This window comes from Chiloscyllium plagiosum, chromosome 26 (assembly GCF_004010195.1).
Source record: "Chiloscyllium plagiosum isolate BGI_BamShark_2017 chromosome 26, ASM401019v2, whole genome shotgun sequence".
NCBI lineage: Eukaryota > Metazoa > Chordata > Chondrichthyes > Orectolobiformes > Hemiscylliidae > Chiloscyllium > Chiloscyllium plagiosum.
In genome coordinates, this window is record NC_057735.1 from 8,813,993 (window position 1) to 8,837,036 (window position 23,044).

A 23,044-nucleotide genomic window follows, 5' to 3' on the forward strand; every position below is an offset into this window, starting at 1 on the left:
TGTGTGTGTGTGGTTGGGGTGGGGGAGGGGGTGAGGGAGTGTGTGTGTGTGTTCCTGTGCTGTAGTGTTCTATGTTTCATGTGCTATGCACAGCAAGATCCTGATATCCTACAATGAGTAAAATCTTGACTAACATTTTTCCCTCAACCATTACCAACAAACAAATGCAATCATCTCACTGCCATTATTGGGATCCTGCTATGGAGAAGTTGTCTGCCCTTTTATTACAGGGGACAATATGAGGCCAGGATTAGAGAGTGATAAACATCTTGGGGGTGTATAAGGCTGGAAGAGGTTTCAGAGATAGGGAGGGGCAAAGCTACGGAGAGATATAGAAACCAAGGACAAGAATTTAAAATCACAATGTGGCTTGACTGAGAGGCAATGGAGGACAGTGAGCCACTGAGGAATAGAGTTTGCTACATATCAAGAGGCAGCAAGGCTCTAGGTGGTTTCAACTTCACATGGGGAATGAATGTGGGACAGCAGCCAGGAGAAGGTGAGAGAAGTTAAGGGGAGGCGATGGCCTAGTGGTATTATCACGGGACTGTTAAACCAGAGATGAAAATGTGTTGCTGGCAAAGCGCAGCAGGTCAGGCAGCATCCAAGGAGCAGGAGAATCGACGTTTTGGGCATGAGCCCTTCTTCAGGAATCTGAACCAGAGACCCAGGTAATGTTCTGGGACCTGGGCTTGAATCCCACCATGGCAGATGGTAGAGTTTGAATTCAATAAAAATTTCAAATTAAGCGTCTAATTATGACCATGAAACCATTGCCAATTGTTGGGGAAGAAACCCATTTAGTTCAATAATGCCCTTTAGGAAAGGAAACTGCCATCCTTATCTGGTCTGGCTTACACATGACTCCAGATCCACAGCAATGTGGTTGACTTTTAACTACCCTCCATGTAATTAGGGATGGGCAATAAATGCTGGGACACCCCCTCATCCCATGAATGAATGTTTTAAAAGTTGAAGCAAGAAGTACAAAGTCATTCACAAGGGTTTCTAGCAGCAGAGACAGGACCAACGTCGGGTGATGTTACATTAGTGGAGGTACCTTAGGCAACCTTAGTGATTGTGATAAAAACCCAGCAAATCAAGTTTATAGATAATCATCAGCAATCCGTACAAACATCAAGGAATGAAATTAACTCAGAGACAAGTTATTTAATATTGAGAATCCCTCCAGGGTGGAAACAGGCCCTTCGGCCCAACAAGTCCACACTGACGCTCCAAAGAGTATCCCATCCAAAACCCATTCCCCATTACTCTACATTTACCCCTGACTAATCCACCTAACCTACATACCCCCAACCATTATGGACAATTTAGCATGGCCAGTTCACCTAACCTGCACGTCTTTGGATTATGAGAGGAAACTAGAGCACCTGGAGGAAACCCCCCACACAGACACGGGGAGAACGTGCAAACTCCACACAGGCAGTTGCCCAAGGCTGGAATCAAATGCGGGTCCCTGGCGCTGTGAGGCAGCGTTGCCAACCACTGAGCCACCATTATCTGCACCAGGCAAGAATTTTAATGACTGGACAGGGTATGAATTACAATCAGCCATGTAGCCTACCCATCACAAATCAACAAGATTAATTGTAGAGAAAAGGTTCATTCTATGTTTCCATTATTTACACACAAAGGCCAAATGGTCATCTCCCCTTAATGTACCACTTATAATAATGGGATCACACAGTTAATCTGCTCTGTATGATTATATCTTGATATAAAATGTAGGTGATAAAACCTTAAAACTTCAAGTCAGCAAACTGCTCATAAAAAGGCTTACAGCACCATTACCTCAGTATTAAGGTGTTTTACAATTGAGTAAGCGTATTTTGAAGTGCAGCAATTTTGTTTTCATACAGAAAACACGGAACCGATTTGCACAAGCCAAGCACCGCCAAGCAGCAAAACGTTAAATGACTGATGGTCTTTTGTGAACTGGCGGACAAGGATAAAAACTGACAGGGCAATGGGAACAACTCCCCGGTATTTCAACCAAACAGTAACATGGGATCTTTTACACCCACTTGTAGGAGAAGATAGTAATATTCAGATTAGATTACTCACAATGTGGAAACAGGCCCTTCGGCCCAACAAGTCCACACTGCCCCGCCGAAGCGCAACCCACCCATACCCCTACATTTACTCCTTTACCTAACACTACGGGCAATTTAGCATGGCCAATTTACCTAACCTGCACATCTTTGGACTGTGGGAGGAAACCGGAGCACCCGGAGGAAACCCACGCTGACAACGTGCAAACTCCACACAGTTAGTCGCCTGAGGCGGGAATTGAACCCGGATCTCTGGCGCTGTGAGGCAACAGTGCTGACCACTGTGCCACCGTGCCGCCCACTGTAGTAATATAATGCCACATCTGAAGGATGACACCCATGTTAATGCAGCACTCCCTCAGTATGAGGTACCTTGTGTTAATGCAACACTCCCTCAATATGAGGTATCTTGTGCTAATGCAGCGCTCCCTCAATATGAGGTACCTTGTGCTAATGCAGCACTCCCTCAGTATGAGGTGCCTTGTGCTAATGCAGCACTCCCTCAGTATAAGGTGCCTTGTGTTAATGCAGCACTCCCTCAATATGAGGTACATTGTGTTAATGCAGCACTCCCTCAGTATGAGGTGCTTTGTGTTAATGCAGCACTCCCTCAGTATGAGGTGCCTTGTGCTAATGCAGCACTCCCTCAATATGAGGTATCTTGTGCTAATGCAGCGCTCCCTCAGTATGAGGTGCCTTGTGCTAATGCAACACTCCCTCAATATGAGGTATCTTGTGCTAATGCAGCGCTCCCTCAATATGAGGTACCTTGTGCTAATGCAGCACTCCCTCAGTATGAGGTACCTTGTGCTAATGCAGCACTCCCCCAGTATGAGGTGCCTTGTGCTAATGCAGCACTCCCTCAGTATGAGGTACCTTGTGCTAATGCAGCATCCCTCAGCATGAGGTATCTTGTGTTAATGCAGCGCTCCCTCAATATGAGGTACCTTGTGCTAATGCAGCACTCCCCCAGTATGAGGTGCCTTGTGCTAATGCAGCACTCCCTCAGTATGAGGTACCTTGTGCTAATGCAGCACTCCCCCAGTATGAGGTGCCTTGTGCTAATGCAGCACTCCCTCAGTATGAGGTACCTTGTGCTAATGCAGCACTCCCCCAGTATGAGGTGCCTTGTGCTAATGCAGCACTCCCTCAGTATGAGGTACCTTGTGCTAATGCAGCACTCCCCCAGTATGAGGTGCCTTGTGCTAATGCAGCACTCCCTCAGTATGAGGTACCTTGTGCTAATGCAGCACTCCCCCAGTATGAGGTGCCTTGTGCTAATGCAGCACTCCCTCAGTATGAGGTACCTTGTGCTAATGCAGCACTCCCCCAGTATGAGGTGCCTTGTGCTAATGCAGCACTCCCTCAGTATGAGGTACCTTGTGCTAATGCAGCACTCCCCCAGTATGAGGTGCCTTGTGCTAATGCAGCACTCCCTCAGTATGAGGTACCTTGTGCTAATGCAGCACTCCCCCAGTATGAGGTGCCTTGTGCTAATGCAGCACTCCCTCAGTATGAGGTACCTTGTGCTAATGCAGCACTCCCCCAGTATGAGGTGCCTTGTGCTAATGCAGCACTCCCTCAGTATGAGGTACCTTGTGCTAATGCAGCACTCCCCCAGTATGAGGTGCCTTGTGCTAATGCAGCACTCCCTCAGTATGAGGTACCTTGTGCTAATGCAGCACTCCCCCAGTATGAGGTGCCTTGTGCTAATGCAGCACTCCCTCAGTATGAGGTACCTTGTGCTAATGCAGCACTCCCCCAGTATGAGGTGCCTTGTGCTAATGCAGCACTCCCTCAGTATGAGGTACCTTGTGCTAATGCAGCACTCCCCCAGTATGAGGTGCCTTGTGCTAATGCAGCACTCCCTCAGTATGAGGTACCTTGTGCTAATGCAGCACTCCCCCAGTATGAGGTGCCTTGTGCTAATGCAGCACTCCCTCAGTATGAGGTACCTTGTGCTAATGCAGCACTCCCCCAGTATGAGGTGCCTTGTGCTAATGCAGCACTCCCTCAGTATGAGGTACCTTGTGCTAATGCAGCACTCCCCCAGTATGAGGTGCCTTGTGCTAATGCAGCACTCCCTCAGTATGAGGTACCTTGTGCTAATGCAGCACTCCCCCAGTATGAGGTGCCTTGTGCTAATGCAGCACTCCCTCAGTATGAGGTACCTTGTGCTAATGCAGCACTCCCCCAGTATGAGGTGCCTTGTGCTAATGCAGCACTCCCTCAGTATGAGGTACCTTGTGCTAATGCAGCACTCCCCCAGTATGAGGTGCCTTGTGCTAATGCAGCACTCCCTCAGTATGAGGTACCTTGTGCTAATGCAGCACTCCCCCAGTATGAGGTGCCTTGTGCTAATGCAGCACTCCCTCAGTATGAGGTACCTTGTGCTAATGCAGCACTCCCCCAGTATGAGGTGCCTTGTGCTAATGCAGCACTCCCTCAGTATGAGGTACCTTGTGCTAATGCAGCACTCCCCCAGTATGAGGTGCCTTGTGCTAATGCAGCACTCCCTCAGTATGAGGTACCTTGTGCTAATGCAGCACTCCCCCAGTATGAGGTGCCTTGTGCTAATGCAGCACTCCCTCAGTATGAGGTACCTTGTGCTAATGCAGCACTCCCCCAGTATGAGGTGCCTTGTGCTAATGCAGCACTCCCTCAGTATGAGGTACCTTGTGCTAATGCAGCACTCCCCCAGTATGAGGTGCCTTGTGCTAATGCAGCACTCCCTCAGTATGAGGTACCTTGTGCTAATGCAGCACTCCCCCAGTATGAGGTGCCTTGTGCTAATGCAGCACTCCCTCAGTATGAGGTACCTTGTGCTAATGCAGCACTCCCCCAGTATGAGGTGCCTTGTGCTAATGCAGCACTCCCTCAGTATGAGGTACCTTGTGCTAATGCAGCACTCCCCCAGTATGAGGTGCCTTGTGCTAATGCAGCACTCCCTCAGTATGAGGTACCTTGTGCTAATGCAGCACTCCCCCAGTATGAGGTGCCTTGTGCTAATGCAGCACTCCCTCAGTATGAGGTACCTTGTGCTAATGCAGCACTCCCCCAGTATGAGGTGCCTTGTGCTAATGCAGCACTCCCTCAGTATGAGGTACCTTGTGCTAATGCAGCACTCCCCCAGTATGAGGTGCCTTGTGCTAATGCAGCACTCCCTCAGTATGAGGTACCTTGTGCTAATGCAGCACTCCCCCAGTATGAGGTGCCTTGTGCTAATGCAGCACTCCCTCAGTATGAGGTACCTTGTGCTAATGCAGCACTCCCCCAGTATGAGGTGCCTTGTGCTAATGCAGCACTCCCTCAGTATGAGGTACCTTGTGCTAATGCAGCACTCCCCCAGTATGAGGTGCCTTGTGCTAATGCAGCACTCCCTCAGTATGAGGTACCTTGTGCTAATGCAGCACTCCCCCAGTATGAGGTGCCTTGTGCTAATGCAGCACTCCCTCAGTATGAGGTACCTTGTGCTAATGCAGCACTCCCCCAGTATGAGGTGCCTTGTGCTAATGCAGCACTCCCTCAGTATGAGGTACCTTGTGCTAATGCAGCACTCCCCCAGTATGAGGTGCCTTGTGCTAATGCAGCACTCCCTCAGTATGAGGTACCTTGTGCTAATGCAGCACTCCCCCAGTATGAGGTGCCTTGTGCTAATGCAGCACTCCCTCAGTATGAGGTACCTTGTGCTAATGCAGCACTCCCCCAGTATGAGGTGCCTTGTGCTAATGCAGCACTCCCTCAGTATGAGGTACCTTGTGCTAATGCAGCACTCCCCCAGTATGAGGTGCCTTGTGCTAATGCAGCACTCCCTCAGTATGAGGTACCTTGTGCTAATGCAGCACTCCCCCAGTATGAGGTGCCTTGTGCTAATGCAGCACTCCCTCAGTATGAGGTACCTTGTGCTAATGCAGCACTCCCCCAGTATGAGGTGCCTTGTGCTAATGCAGCACTCCCTCAGTATGAGGTACCTTGTGCTAATGCAGCACTCCCCCAGTATGAGGTGCCTTGTGCTAATGCAGCACTCCCTCAGTATGAGGTACCTTGTGCTAATGCAGCACTCCCCCAGTATGAGGTGCCTTGTGCTAATGCAGCACTCCCTCAGTATGAGGTACCTTGTGCTAATGCAGCACTCCCCCAGTATGAGGTGCCTTGTGCTAATGCAGCACTCCCTCAGTATGAGGTACCTTGTGCTAATGCAGCACTCCCCCAGTATGAGGTGCCTTGTGCTAATGCAGCACTCCCTCAGTATGAGGTACCTTGTGCTAATGCAGCACTCCCCCAGTATGAGGTGCCTTGTGCTAATGCAGCACTCCCTCAGTATGAGGTACCTTGTGCTAATGCAGCACTCCCCCAGTATGAGGTGCCTTGTGCTAATGCAGCACTCCCTCAGTATGAGGTACCTTGTGCTAATGCAGCACTCCCCCAGTATGAGGTGCCTTGTGCTAATGCAGCACTCCCTCAGTATGAGGTACCTTGTGCTAATGCAGCACTCCCCCAGTATGAGGTGCCTTGTGCTAATGCAGCACTCCCTCAGTATGAGGTACCTTGTGCTAATGCAGCACTCCCCCAGTATGAGGTGCCTTGTGCTAATGCAGCACTCCCTCAGTATGAGGTACCTTGTGCTAATGCAGCACTCCCCCAGTATGAGGTGCCTTGTGCTAATGCAGCACTCCCTCAGTATGAGGTACCTTGTGCTAATGCAGCACTCCCCCAGTATGAGGTGCCTTGTGCTAATGCAGCACTCCCTCAGTATGAGGTACCTTGTGCTAATGCAGCACTCCCCCAGTATGAGGTGCCTTGTGCTAATGCAGCACTCCCTCAGTATGAGGTACCTTGTGCTAATGCAGCACTCCCCCAGTATGAGGTGCCTTGTGCTAATGCAGCACTCCCTCAGTATGAGGTACCTTGTGACCTCTCCTTTCCTATTCCTAACCTCAGCCCAAAATGCCTCAGATGGCGAGTCTTCATCCATTGTCCTTTCCACCGCTGTAATACTATCTTTGACAAGCAATGTCATACCTCCCCCTCTTTTACCCCCACCTCCGCCCCTACTCAAACATTTAAATTCTGGAACCTGCAACAGCCAATCCTGTTCCTGTTCTAGCCATGTCTCCGTAATAGCCACAACATCGAAGTCCCAGGTACCAACCCACGCTGCAAGTTCACCTACCTTATTTCGTATACTTCTTGCATTGAAGTATACACACTTCAAGCCACTTTCCTGTTTCCAGGCACCCTCCTTTGAGCTTGATGCCATGTTCCTAACCTCCCTACACTCTAGGTCCTGCACCCTAAAGCTACAGTCTGGTTCCCATGCCCCTGCAGAGTTAGTTTAAACCCCCTCAAAGAGCACTAGCAAACCTCCCCCCAAGAATACTGGTGCCCCTCAGGTTCAGGTGTAGACCATCCTTTTATAGAGGTCCCACCTTCCCCAGAAAAAACCTCAGTTATCCAGATACGGAATCCCTCAAGAGCACTAGCAAACCTCCCCCCAAGAATACTGGTGCCCCTCAGGTTCAGGTGTAGACCATCCTTTTATAGAGGTCCCACCTTCCCCAGAAAAAACCTCAGTTATCCAGATACCGGAATCCCTCCCTCCTGCTCCATCCCTGTAGCCACGCATTTAACTGTTCTCTCTCCCTATTCCTCGACTCTCTATCACGTGGCACGGGTAACAAACCAGAGACAACAACTCTGTTTGTTCTAACTCTGAGCTTCCAGTCTAGCTCTCTGAAAGCCTGCCTAACATCCTCAGCCCTCCTCCTACCTATGTCGTTGGTGCCAATGTGGACCACGACTTCAGGCTGCTCCCCCTCCCCCTTAAGGACCCGGAAAACACGATCAGAGACGTCATGTACCCTTGCACCTGGGAGGCAACATACCAAACGTGAGTTTCTCTTGCCCCCACAGAACCGCCTATCTGTGCCCCGAACTTGTGCTAATGCAACACTCCCTCAGTATGAGGTACCTTGTGTTAATGCAGCACTCTCTCAGAATGAAGTGCATTGCATACACCCCACTTTAGACTTTGTCAATCCCTCAAGTGAAGCCTGAACCCACCATCTTTAAACCCATAGCAAACATTCCCTCTTCACCAATGAGGAATTGGTATTTCTGGACAACCTTTCAAAGTAACGTATTCCATTTGCAACACAGCATTACGTCTCCCTGCATAGCCAGTACAATTGAAAACAATGCTTACATTTTCCGCTGTTAAAATGATAGACTAATAGATAATACTAACAGCGGCAGGGTGTGCATTGCACATAGCCAATCTCACACCAATTGTCCATCTGTCTGGTTAAGCTGTTGGTTCCAGCTCCATTTGTCCCCAACTGGTTTAATTGGGACTCTGTGGGTCACCAATACTTCAGGCTCTTTCAAGAACCAAGGAAACTGAGCTCCGTCAAGATGGGTAAGACAATAAACCTTGTAAAACAACAGAGAAGCAAGCAAGAGATACTCAAGGTGGGAGCACTGCCAGAAACGTCAGTCCCCTTGGCTTTCTACTCACCACAGCTTATCCCTGCCTTGTAGTTATGAGAAGTGAAGACTGCAGCAAAACAGACAAAGGGGAGGGAGAGGACGACAGCACAATCAGTCCAACCTCCTCCTAACAGAATAGGGTAATAAACAACAAAATCTGCCCTTAGTCACAAAAAGAAAAACAACCATGTTGCAACACGGATCGTTTCTGAGAAAACATCTGCTGATCTGAATTCTTTACTTTGAATAACTGAGGCATGTCTCATCAGTGAGAGAGGCAGAGCTGTGAGTAGCATGACACTGAAATGTCAAAACATTCCAGCCAGGGTGTGGAGATGTGGGTGTGGAAGTTTTCACTTATGTAGCCAAGGCGTCATCAAATTGCAAGGACGCTTTCTTCTTGTTTTGGCTTATTTTCTTCCATCCAATCTAATCTAAAGTCAGTCACCTTTGATTTAGAAGGTGCATGTTCAAGTCCCTTGAAGGACCTTACACATTATCTTAGCTAACTCTCCAGCACTAAGAGGGTCTGCTGCACTTTGTATTTACCACCTTTTGGAAGAGACAATAAACCAAAATCTTTATCTGCATTCCTGCCTACTTCCTTGTACATCTCTCCCATCCTCACCACACCATTCCCACCCCAAATCTCGGACCAACCAACTTCCTTCACCCAAAATCTGAAAGTTGCTGTTATGTGTCAGTCTTCCCATCTGGATTAATTTCTCCATCCACTGGGGGAGCTGTGACCTTTGTTAATAGCTGCATTACTGTACCCATTACATGGCCCATGGGTTGACCAGTATAGAATCATAGAATCCCTAATGTGTGGAAACAGGCCATTCGGCCCAACAAGTCCACATCAACCCTCTGAAAAGTAACTGACCCAGACCCATTCCTCAATCTTATTACTCTACATTTCCTGACTAATGCACCTAACCTACATATCCCTGAACCCTCTGGACAACTTACCATGGCCAATCTACCTAACCTATGCATCTTTGGACTGTGGGAGGAAATCAGAGCACCTGAAGGAAACCCACACAGACACGGGGAGAATGTGCAAACTCCACACAGCTGCCCGAGGCTGGAATTACACCCTGGTCTCTGCTGCTGATGCGAGGCAGCAGTGCTAACCACTAAGCCATCGTGTCATTCAAAACCAAAGTGGATAATGCAGGAGCATCAATAGATTCTCTTCTTTCTCCACCCTGTGCCTTTACTTTTGTAGTGCATACCCTCCCTTATACTTCTAAATGTAACAGAAATAATGGGAATCACTAAACAGCCAAGGTATTAGCATAAGTATTTAATGATCTTCACTGTATTTATAAAACACTTTTGTATTTAACTTCAATAATTTGTGTTCCATTGTCTTTCAATTAAGACAGTTGTGTTAACTTACTATCTCTGCCTTCCCTCTCAGAAGGAACTAAAGGAAGATGGGTATTTTGAAGAAAGTCACAAGATTGCCCTTGCTGCCCTGGTCATTATTTATTCCCCAAACATCAAACTAAAACTAAATAGATCTTGTCCTTATCACATTGCTTTTAGGAGATTATTTGATGTGAATTGATTGCCACATGTCCTGTATTACACTACACAGCAAATGTACTTCACTGTCTGTAAAGAGCTTTGAGATATCGTGAGAATCACAGGATTGTAACGGCACAGAGAGGTACTATTTGGCCCATCGTACCTGCGGCTCTGAGGGTTTTAACTTAGTGCCATTCTTCGGACTGTTGCCCATAATACTGCCCATTGTTTCCATTTAAATAATCATTGAGTGCCTTTCTGTATGCCTCAATTGAATCTGCCTTCACTACACATACCAAGCGGTGCTTACCAATCCCTAACCAGTCACTGCAAGATAAGGCTTTCTACTCCCCACACATGTGCTTCTTTGCAAAACACTCTACAATGGAACCATTTATTTCAGTACTAATTGGAATGAGGTCAGCTGGGAGAACCTCATGGAATATGAGTTCTCTAACTGGGGCTGTTGACTTGGTCCAATCAGGGAAAACTGGCTGACAGACATAAACTGGAGTGTCATGGGCTCTTGTGATGCAGAGGTAGAATCCCTACCACTCAACCGGGATGCCCAAGTTCAAGTCTCAGATGTGTGTAAAAATAACTGAACAGGTTGATTAGAAAAATAGGTTAAACAAAAACAAATAAACAGGAGCATCAGAGGTTCTGTTAACTCTGAGAGCTGGGTCTGAGGAAGCCAAACTATGCATGTGTAACTTGGTGATGGGTTACTGGCCTCTGTGGAATTATTTAAAATTCCTGATCCATTAATAAGCAGGAACCATTTTTCCCTGCTGACTCTGCCCCAGACCCCTCATGATTTTGAAAATTTCTATCTCTTTGCCTCCTCCTTCCAAGGAAAAAAAGTTGCAACTTCACCAATTTTTCCTCACAAAAGTTTGTGAAAAGTGCGATAAAAGCAACAGGTTCTTTCCTTTTACACAATCAGTTTTGTTTACCGAAGGCAGCCTGTGGTCACAAATTATTCACCGATCAAATGTTCTGGCACAAACATTTAGAAGTTGGGACTTAAAATAATTCCTCAGAGGCTGGCAGTCAATCACTCTTTATTTACAAATAGCAACATTTATAGGAACACAGGAATTAGGAGCAGGAGAAGGCAATTCAGCCCTTTGATCCCGCTCCGCCATTTAACATGATCATGGCTGGTCTTATCCTGGTCTCAGCTCCACTCTTCCGCCTGCTCCCCGTTGCCCTTTATCCCGCTTTTCATCAGAAACATAACTATTTCTTTCTTGAATCTGTTGATTGATTCTGCCTCCACTGCTCTGGGCAGTGAGTTCCACAGATTCACAATTCTCTGGGAGGAGTCGTTGCTCCTCACCTCAGTTTTGAACCTCCCTCCTCTCGCTCGAGATCTATGACACTACGTAGCCTTTGACAGTAATGCTGAGCCAGGCATTCAGGGACTCAACACTCCAGACATTCACCCCTTTATATCAGCCAGGTCTCCCTGAATGGACCAGATTAATAGTCTCAATCAAGGAACTCATATTCTGTAACGTCCAGCTGGCTGACCTCATTACAGTCACAACAGCATTCTTCCTGAATTGCTGTAAGTTTAAACTGAGCAACAGCCATCTCAGAATCACAAAATGCGTCCAGCAGAGAAGAAGACCATTCAGCCTATCGTGTTTGTACTGGCTCTCCAAAGGAGCAACTAACCGAGTGCCACCACTCCACCTTCTGCCTGCAACCCATGCACAATATACATTTTCACATTACTATCCTATTCACTCTTGAACACCTTGATTGAACCTGCCTCCATCATACTGTTGGGATGCATGGTGCAGATCCCAATAGCTTGCTGTGTGAGAAAGCATTTTCTCACATTGCCATTGCCTCTTTTGCCCGTTACCTCAAATCTTTGCCCTTGATACTTCCATCAATGTAGAAAAGCTTTAGCTTACTGTCCGGACTCCTCATGGATCCTCACTCACCACATCTGGGCATTATACCTACAGAGTGCTGTCTGACCCAATGGGACCTGTAGAGAGTCCAAATGGGAGCATTTGAGGCAGGTGTTGCAGGTCAGAATCGAAAAAGTGGTGCTGGAAAAGCACAGCCAGTCAGACAGCACCCGAGGAGCAGGAGAGTTGATGTTTTGGGCATAAGCCCTACATTAGGATTATGAGGAGCTTATGCCCCAAAATGTCGACTCTCCTGCTCCTCGGATGCTGCCTGACCTGCTGTGCTTTTCCTGCTCCACACTCTCGACTCTGACCTCCAGCATCTGCAGTCCTCACTTTCTCCCAGTTGCAGGTCAAAACACAATCATTCAAAATAACATAGAAATTCCATCATTCAAAAGTGCGGTGACACGTCTTATCTTGGGACGACTTCAAAGGGCAACTATACAACCCACCTTGACAGGATGTTATAGGATGAAGCAAGTTTGCTACAAGGTTTGCAATATAAAACAGCACCAAAACAGAAGAAGATGTTCCTTAACTGATTACAGCTTTCTGTTTTTATTTCTGCATTTTCTAGGTGTGGCCATGGCAAGGTGAGGGGGTGTAGCTAATTCCTACATGAGTAAGGAATTTGCCAAAGGATAGGGATGGGATCAACTCAAAGAGAGAGCTGAAACAAAAAAAAAATTGAAGATTTTTTTAAGTCACAAAGTTTACAGTTGAATTCCTGAGGAACGCTACAGTTGGGACACCGAATGGAAGAGACGATCTTTTGGGGGAAGTTTTCGGAGGCTTGTTTGGGGTGGAAAGGGGCTTCTTTCATCACTATCCTCTCAGTTGCTTGAAAAAAAATCCTGCTCTCTTCACCCGGTCTGCCCGAGGTGTGCCAAATCAACATGCTTGGTTCCCCCCAGCTCCCCCCCCCCCCCCCCACCCCATCCCTAATGTGACCAAGCAACAGGAAGCGCGCTGTCACCTATTTGAGGGCAAAGAGGAATGGATAACAACAGAAATGGCTGGAGAAACTCAGCAGGTCTGGGAGCATCTGTGAAGTCCAGCGACCCTTGTTCAGAACCAATCTGGACTCAAAACGTTAACTCTGTTTTTGTCTCCACAGATGCTGCCAGACCTGCTGAGTTTCTCCAGGCATTATCCAGTAATTTCTGTGCTTGTTTCAGATCTTCAGCATTTGTGGTTCTTTGTTTCATTTGAGGGATGGGCAATAATTGGTATCCTTAGCGTCAGCACCATATCCTAAAAATCAGCAATTTTTAAATTACACACTCATTCCTGAATTAAATGTCACATTGTCCTGTGGGAAACACCTTGGCACACAAAAAAAACCTGGGTGTGTACTGCAGGTAATGCTAATTGTAGTCTGAGAGTTTGAAAGGGTTAATGTCTTGAACAGCGTAAACAACACATCTGTGACGATGTAAGAGATTGCATGAGAGAGGGAAAAAACATCAAAGAATCAATTTGGAGTTAGTCATGCTTCTATAACGTTACATGTAATATTTTAACGATTTATTGTTCAAACCTGTTAAAGGCTCCTAACGAGACAAACCAACCATACAACAAAATTGAAAATGTGTTGCTGGAAAAGCGCAGCAGGTCAGGCAGCATCCAAGGAGCAGGAGAATCGACGTTTCGGGCATGAGCCCTTCCTCATGCCCAAAACGTCGATTCTCCTGCTCCTTGGATGCTGCCAGACCTGCTGCGCTTTTCCAGCAACACATTTTCAGCTCTGATCTCCAGCATCTGCAGTCCTCACTTTCTCACACAACAAAATTGGTCTTCAACAGAAGGTGGCTTCTTCAGATGCAATGGGAGAAGATTAAATCCATTCCGTGTTGCACCTAAAACTGAAGCCAGTACTAAATGTTCCTCAGTGTAGAAGCATATTTTCCTTCTACCTTCTTCACTAGAATGGACAAAAAAAGAGATGATTTTTAATTGCCTTGCTTACAAAGACCTCTAGTTGAACCGGTACTGTAATCAGAACCACATGGGATTCCACCTACTCCGAGGTGCAGAGAGTCCATGTATAAATACAACAAGCAGCCTACGAGAAGCCTCCAAGTTGCAGTTCAGTCCAGCATGACAGCCTCTGCCCTGAATTGATGATACTTCAATCAGGAACCAGGGGTCATTCCTTAAAAACCAGGAACCTCCAAATTAAAACTGTTGAGGTCTTTTCCCTAGGATAGAGGAGTCCAAAACTAGAAGCCATAGGTTTAGAGTGAGAGGGGAACAATTTAAAAGGGACCTAAGGGGCAACCTTTTCATGCAGGCGGTGGTGCGTGTATAAAATGAGCTGCCAGAGGATGTGTTGGAGGTGGGTACAATTACAACATTGAAAAGACATCTGGATGGAGACATGAATAGGAAAGGTTTAGAAGGATATGGGCCAAATGCTGGCAAATGGGACTAGGTTAATTTAGGATATCTGGTTGGCATGGACGAGTTGGACTGAAAGATCTGTTTCCGTGCTGTACATCTCTATAACTCTATGAGGTGAATTTAATCTCTCACTGAGTCTTTGGAACTCCATGAAATAAATGGTGGAAGGAAAGACCTTGAATATTTTAAGAGACAAAAGAAAATCTCCAGATGCTGCAAAAATATTGAATTTTTTAAGGCAGAGATAGATAGATTCTTGTTAAGCGAGCGGGGGAGGGCAAAGGGTTATCAGGAGGAGGCGGGAATGAGGATTTGGGTTTAGTCAGATCAGCCATGACCTTATTCAATAGCAGAGCAGGTTTCAAAGGCAGAATGGTTTATTTCTACTTCTAATTCGCATGTTCATGAGATCCAAAGCCAAAGGGATGGTAACTCATAAGGCATTGGAGGTGTCTTCATAAACTGACCACTTTTCTCTCAGTGGCTTCTTGACTCCACAACAGATCTCATCGCACAGCTCCATCTCAGACTTACAATCCAATCGAACGTAGCCTGGCCGGGTGATAGGGGAGGAATTTTAAAAAGATACAATATTCTCCTGAGCCTTTTGACCACAAAATGCACTGTGATGTATATCCTGATTATTACTGCTTTTTCTGCATGGGATCATATTTCACCAAAATATTGCACTGTTTTCCCCTTTCCCTTATCCCCTGATATCTCAGATTTGGAGCTCCGTGTATCCTCAGGCTGCCATCCCCAAAACTATAGTCTCTACTTATCGGATTTCTACTTTTAACTTGCTTTTATATCCTTTGGTTTTCAACCTTGTTGGTATTCTACAACATAATTATTTAATCATCTATTCTAATCATTTCAAGACAAAATATTTTGTGAATTAGAGAAAGTTCTGGATTCCCCAGTGTCAATTTATTTGTGACTATCTCTGTGTAACTAAGGGGGGGTATCTTATCAAGATGGTTGGGGAGATTTTGGCTACTCTCCGATGATCTGGTGAAAGACCAGCATTCCCTGTTTTCGGAAACGCCTGTGGATCAGGCAGCTGACAGGAGGCCAGGGGCTGGTCTTTCCCACAATCAAGATCCTAAGGTGAGGGAATTCCCGCCCAGCAAGAGGTGCTGGCTAATCAGCATCAGACAACTCTCTTGGTCAGCAGCACCATTGGTAGGCAGTGGCTGCTGCTTGAAAGACACCCACTGGAGGCTGATGTAAGTGATGGTGGGAGGCATTTCGAGGGGGCGGAGTCGCAGATGAGGTAGGTTGAAGCTGGGGGGAGTCAAGTGAATGTAACGGGGGAGAGTCAGCAACAAGGGCAAGGGAATTGCTCTCAACAGGCAACATCTCCCCAAACACTTTTTCCACTGATGGGTCCCTCAATCAGCCTCAACTGAATATTTCCAAGTGAGGAACAGCTATGAACATGGGATGGATCACGAGCAATCAGCACAGGTTTCCTTATCTGACACTCCCCTGCTACACTCACGTTATTCCCCCCAGGTTCAAACCACCTCCCCTGCAACTCCGCCCCCTCAACGGATCACGAGCAATTAGCACAGGTTCCCTTACCATGTTCCCCATATCTGGTGACAGATCTATGTAAGTGCTTACATTGGTCAGGGATAGGGGTGGTTGAAGTCTAACCAAAGAGTTAGGGAGTCTAACCAAAGGCATTCCTGCATTGGACTGAATCCGGCTAGAGGCAGGAATGTGGCAGATTCCAGATTCCGACCTGCAACAATCCAACCTGATTATATCTAATCTACCCATGAGGGATGAATTATAATCTCGCTATAAAATGTTAGTAGCATGGAAAAGGCCCTCTCATGTTTCTCTTCCTTCCTCCTTCACCAAATTGTTTTATTCCCTGAAGCCTAACGGCGAAGGATAGAACTACAGCCAATCTTTCCAGAATTTTCTAATCTTTTAGTTTTGGAGGTACACAAAAGTACAAACATACACCTCCTCAACCCCATCATTACAGTTTCAGTCTGTTCCTATTTGTAGCAGCACAATTAAATCCTCACTGAATACTCAGAATACTCTCCAGTTGCCTGGATAAGTGCAGCTCCAACTATACTGAAGAAGCTCAACAGCCCATGTCAAAGCAACCCATGTCAAGGGCACTCCATTGAACATTTTTAACAGTTACCCCTTCATCACTGATACACAGTGGCAGTTGGGTGTATCATCTACAAGAGGCACTGTATTAAATCACCAAGGCTCCTTTGACAGCAACTTCCAAACCAATAATCTCAACCATCTCAAAGGGTAAGATACATGGGAAGACCGTCTCAAGATTCCCTCCAAACCACTCACAATCCTGACATGGAAATATATCACATCTTCAGCGGTGATCCCTCCCTAACAACACAATGGGTGGAGCTAAACACAATGCATCAGTTCAAAAGGACAGCTCACCACCACTTTTTCCTTTGCAATTAGAGGAAGAAATGTTGGCCCAGCCAGTGATGCACACATCCTACAAACCAATTAACATACAAGATCCTGAGGGGATTTGACCAGGTGGATGTTGAAAGGATGTTTTCACTATTGGAGAATCTAGAACTGGGGTCAGAGTTTCAGAATAAGAGTTCACCCATTTAAGATAGATATGAGGAAATAGTTTCCTTTCAGAGGGTTGAGAGTCTTTGTAAACCCCTTTCTCAAAAGACAGTGGATGCAGAACCTTGAAATATCTTCAAGGTAGAGGTAGGCAGATTCTTGATGACCGAGGGGATGCAAGATTTTTGGGATGTGCAACAATGTAGAGTAAAGGTTAAATTCTGATCAAAGTCATAGAGATGTACAGCATGGAAACAGATTCTTCGGTCCAACTTTGTCCATGCTGATCTCCTAACCTAATCTAATCCCTTTGCCAGCACTTGACCCATATCCCTCTAAACCCTTAGAACATAGAACATTACAGCGCAGTACAGGCCCTTCACCCTTGATGTTGCACCGACCTGTGAAACCAATCTGAAGCCCATCTAACCTACACTATTCCATTATCATCCGTATGTTTATCCAATGACATTTAAATGTCCTTAAAGTTGGTGAATCTACTACTGTTGCAGACACGGCGATCCACGCCCCTACTACTCTCTGATTAAAGAAACTACCTTCGTATTCATGTACCCATCCAGATGCGTGAAAAAGTTGCCCCTTAGGTCCCCTTTAAATCTTTCCCCTCTCATCCTAAACTGATTCCCTCTAATCCTGCACTACCCCCATCCCAGGGAAAATACCTTGTCAATTTATCCTATCCATTCCCCACATAATTTTATAAACCTCTACAAGGTCACCTCTCAGCCTCCGACACTCCAGGGAAAACAGCCCCAGCCTATACAGCCTCTCCTCGTAGCTCAAACCCTCCAACACTTGCAATATCCTCTTAAATCTTTTCTGAACACTTTCAGGTTTCAGATCAGAATTACACACAATATTCCTAAAGTGGCTGAATCAATGCCCTGTGCAGCCATAACATGACCTTCCAACCCCTGTACTCAGTCGTGATTTTATTGAGGGGGATAGCAGGCTCGAAGGGGCGAGTGGCCTGCTCTTGTTCCTTGTTCATATGTTCAAATGGCAGAACAAAGCCTCCATCCACAAAGTAATAAACACTTGAATAATATACAATTAATAAGCTTGTGATGCTGAGCTACATGCCCTGATTCTAATCGATCCAAACTCTGAGCATTGGTGAAGTGTGACCACTGGGATATTCCAAATTAAACTCAAACTTCTTGATAACTTTATTTGCTGGGTGGTTCTGCCCAACTTTACCTGTTTGATGTGGGTGGGATATTCAGGTCTAAGATGTGAAGCTGAGACAGTAACCCCATCAAACCCCAGTAACATCTTCGGAACACCATCAGATGCCCCTTGGTTTCCTTCCTAATCTGACTCTAGTACATATTCCCTGCCCTTTGTGGTCACTGGGTCAAAGCAGGAGTAACCTGTAGCAGCCAGAACCAATAACCTCGCAGGGCAATGAGGAATGGGCGATAAATGCCAGCCTTGCCAGCAACAGCCCTCATACCAAGAACCAAATTATTTCAAAGCTTTCACCCAGGACGTGCAGGAGATATATTTGATGAAATTCTTGCCGATGCTTGATAAGGATCTCATAGAAATAAATACAAGCTTGGATTGCCTTGACCAACTCGAGCTCCAGATGCTCAAGGCTGTGCTGATATCATCCACTTTTTGATGCTTATCCAACTGAAAGAAACTTTTAAGAGATACCATCTGCTGTAATGTTGTCTCTGTGAGCACACAGATACAAGGTTCCTGCCCACAATCAGTAATCCCTGCTCAATTGAGATCTACTTTAAACAAATCAGTTACTCGACGCCATTGTGATTCGGGACGGTTGCTCGTATTGCACTGATCAAATGGCCTTCGTTCTGAATAATTATGTAAAATTATGAAGTCGGAGACAGGGAGAGAGAGAGAGAGTGAGAGAGAGAGACAGACAGAGAGAGAGGGAGGGAGAAACGTTAGCCCTACATGCTTTAGTTACCTGCTGCATACATCCAAGATTTTCTGTTGGGTTGAGTTCTTTTTATCTAACTTTTATCTTGGGCGTTTTGTATTATGGACCAGGCTCTGTTCGAAACTATGTGACTGGCCCTTATCCTAAAGCCTGTTTGTTTTATATTAGGCAAGCTCTCTGAAACAGCTGTGTGCTGTAATCTGACAGAGGTTCAGGGCCTGGTTAATCACCTCAAGATGCATTCCATCTGCCTTTTGACTGACTCCACAGTTTGCAACACAGTCCAAGGTCGGCCAGGGAACCAGAGCAATCAGGACAAGCTCCGTTAACACTGACCAGTGAACAAGCACCCAATCCTCTGTAATGTTCTCTCAAGTCATCGCCTTTCTTATCTAATTCCCCAGCACTGGTTCAAGATCCCTCTGGTCTCCCTGTCAAAATCCATCCCTCAATCTACATAGAGATATTGCTGTTTGTAGGAGCTTGCTGTGCATGAATTGGCTTCTGTGTTTCTGACAGTGCAACAGCAGCTGCACTTCACAAGTAGCTCATTGGTTGTCAATGCTTTAGGATGTCCTGTGCTCATGAAAGGTGCTATAGAGATGAAAGTATTTCATTCTTTCTACGTTTACACAGTAAAAGAGATTGTGAAATCATGTCCATTGGTACTTTTCTCCAGAAAGTTAATGAAGGCAAGTGAACGAAAGCAGAAAGAAAGCTAATTAGACTATGACTCCTAATATCTTCATGAATTTATGGCTTTGGAATAGTCAGAATTTACACAAGATGCCATATATATCATTTCTTTTCTATTGTCCTGTCAACCAGCCTGAAGACAGCCGAGGTTGCTTAGAACCCTGCGATCTACGAAGAATCCTTAGGAAGCTGTCCACGGTGTTAATATGGTGTTAATTGTATATTAGCTGTGGTTAACTGCATACAAGCAGTGGGCATTAACTAGGGATTCACTTGAGCCCCATGTGAACAGATTAAAACTGTGGCTGGGAGGTTACGACATATAAACTTGGAATGTAAAACTCTGGAAATAAATTATATAATTGGCTAAAGATTAGCTCTGTCAGTCCTGTCCTTTACCAACCAGCTTTCTGCAATAAAACAAAAGAGTCTGCCAAAACTGACGCAAAATTCCCGAAACCCAGAGTGCGAAGCTGTGAAATCAGTCATCACCAAGGCATGGTGACCCTTACATCCACAGATGGAAACCTCAACCCCTATTTCTCCAAGATGGCGGCAGAGTAGGGCTCCTCAGCCAGAGCTCCTCTACTCCGTCCATTTTTTTTCTCTTTTCACATTTTTTTTCCCTTTCTACTTAACTCCTGTGAGGTGTAACCCAACCGGGACCCATGCGAGTCCCAGCCTCGAGGTGAGCGGCAGTGAGGGGACTCCCGGCCTCGTGGTGGGCAGCAGTGAAGGGGATCCCAGCCTCGAGGTGAGCAGCAGTGAGAGGACTCCCGGCCTCGAGGTGAGGGACAGAGCAGGGACTCCTGGCCTCAAGGTGAGGGGCAGTGAGGGATCTCCTAGCCTCGCGGTGAGGGACAGAGTGGGAACTCCCAGTCTCAAGCTGAGTGGCAGTACGGGGGACGCCCAGCCTCGAGGTGAGGGACAGAGTGGGGACTCCCAGCCTTGAGGTGAGAGGCAGTGCAGGGGACTCCCAGCCGAGGTGAGGGGCAGTACAGGGACTCCCAGGCTCAAGGTGAAGGGCAGTACAGGGACTCTCAGGCTCGAGGTGAGGGGTAGTGAGGGGTCTCACAGCCTCGAGTTGAGTGACAGTGCAGGGATTCCCGGCCTCAAGGTGAGGGACAGAGTGGACTCCCAGCTTTGAGGTGAGGGGCAATACAGGGACTCCCAGCCTCGAGGTGAGTGACAGTGCGGGGATTCCCGGCCTCGAGGTGAGGGACAGAGTGGACTCCCAGCCTCGAGGTGAGGGGCAGTGAGGAGACTCCCAGCCTCGAGGTGAGGGGCAGTGCAGGGGACTCCCAGGCTTGAGGTGAGGGGCAGTACAGGGACTCCCAGCCTCGAGGTGAGTGACAGTGCGGGGATTCCCGGCCTCGAGGTGAGGGACAGAGTGGACTCCCAGCCTCGAGGTGAGGGGCAGTGAGGGGACTCCCAGCCTCGAGGTGAGGGGCAGTGCAGGGGACTCCCAGGCTTGAGGTGAGGGGCAGTACAGGGACTCCCAGCCTCGAGGTGAGTGACAGTGCGGGGATTCCCGGCCTCGAGGTGAGGGACAGAGTGGACTCCCAGCCTCGAGGTGAGGGGCAGTGAGGGGACTCCCAGCCTCGAGGTGAGGGGCAGTGCAGGGGACTCCCAGGCTCAAGGTGAGGGGCAGTACAGGGACTCCCAGCCTCGAGGTGAGTGACAGTGCGGGGATTCCCGGCCTCGAGGTGAGGGACAGAGTTGACTCCCAGCCTCGAGGTGAGGGGCAGTGATGGGGCTCCCAGCCTGGAGGTGAGTGGCAGTGCAGAGACTCCCAGCCTTGAGGTGAGGGGGTGTGAGGGGACCCCCGGCCTCGAGGTGAGTGACAGAGTGGACTCCCAGCCTCGAGGTGAGGGGCAGAGTGGGGACTCCCAGCCTCAAGGTGAGGGGCAGTGCATGGACTCCTGGCCTCGAGGTGAGGGGCAGTGCAGGGACTCCCAGTCTCAAGGTGAGGGGCAGTGAGGGGACTCGCAGCCTCGAGGTGAGGGACAGAGTGGGGACTCCCAGCCTTGAGGTGAGTGGCAGTGAGGGGTCTCCCAGCCTCGAGGTGAGGGACAGAGTGTGGACTCCCAGCCTCGAGGTGAGGGGCAGTGCATGGACTCCCGGCCTCGAGGCAAGTGGCAGTGCAGGGGACTCCCAGCCTCGAGGTGAGTGGCAGTGTGGGGACTCCCAGCCTTGAGGTGAGGGGGAGTGAGGGGACTCCCAGCCTCAAGGTGAGGGGCAGTATGGGGACTCCCAGCCTCGAGGTGAGTGGCAGTGTGGGGACTCCCAGCCTCGAGGTGAGGGGGAGTGAGGGGACTCCCAGCCTCAAGGTGAGGGGGATGAGGAGACTCCCAGCCTCGAGGTGAGGGGGAGTGAGGGGACTCCCAGCCTCGAGGTGAGTGACAGTGCGAGTTTCCCAGCCTCGAGGTGAGGGGGAGTGAGGGGACTCCCAGCCTCAAGGTGAGGGACAGAGTAGGGACTCCCAGCCTCGAGGTGAGTGGCAGTGCAGACCGTTCTGCCTTAATTTTTTTCCTCTCTCTATCTCTGCTTTAGAAGGACTGTAATGCTGAACTTTTTATTTTCTTGCTTTCTTTTACTCATTTATACCTGACATCTTGTACCTAGGCACCATTATGTAGTGATTGTAATGGGGTCAGCCAGGTGGACCTCATGGAATATGAGATCCCAGATTGGGCCTGTTAATCTGGTCCAATCAGGGAGCTCTGGCTGACAGACAATAAACAGAAGTGTAGCACTGCCCTTTGTTGAGGAGGGCACTGATTGTCACATTTGTTGTTCTTCACTGTGTCCTACATCTGCACACACACATCACGGGTGCTTCCAAATAAACCTGTTGGACTACAATCTGGCATTGTGTGGTTTTTAACTTTGTCCATCCCAGTCCAACACCAGCACCTCCATATCACCTCCCACTTCCTCTAGCCATGGGCACCCACATGGGCCCCAGCTATGCCTGCCACTTCGTCGGAACTGTGGAACAGTCCATCTTCCGCAGCTACACTGGCGCCATCCCCCGCTACATCGATGACTGTATCGGCGCTATCTCGTGCTCTCATGAGGAGGTTGAACAGTTCATGCACTTTACTAACACCTTCCATCCCGACCTCAAATTCACCTGGACTGTCTCAGACTCCTCCCTCCCCTTCCTAGACCTCTCCATTTCTATCTCGGGCGACCGAATCAACACAGACATTTACTACAAACCGACCAACTCCCACAGCTACCTAGACTACACCTCCTCCCACCCTGCCCCCTGTCAAAACGCCATCCCAAATTCCCAATTCCTTCGTCTCCGCTGCGTCTGCTCCCAGGAGGACCAGTTCCAATACCGTACAACCCAGATGGCCTCCTTCTTCAAAGACCACAATTTCCCCCCAGAC

At 47.8% G+C, this 23,044-nt stretch overlaps 1 protein-coding gene across 5 annotated transcripts in view; it reads right to left on the reverse strand.

Moving 5' to 3' along the window:
* The window catches only part of plekha6 (pleckstrin homology domain containing, family A member 6), a 330,961-nt gene that overhangs the window by 148,118 nt on the left and 159,799 nt on the right, over positions 1 to 23,044 (reverse strand). Inside the window, exon 1 of one of the 5 annotated variants that reach the window (XM_043716440.1) lies at positions 8,590 to 8,675. The exons of the other annotated variants lie outside the window; for them this stretch is intronic. The gene's annotated coding sequence lies outside the window, so the exon portion shown is untranslated. Of the gene's footprint in view, positions 1 to 8,589; positions 8,676 to 23,044 lie in introns of those variants that run through there. 5 annotated transcript variants of the gene reach the window in all.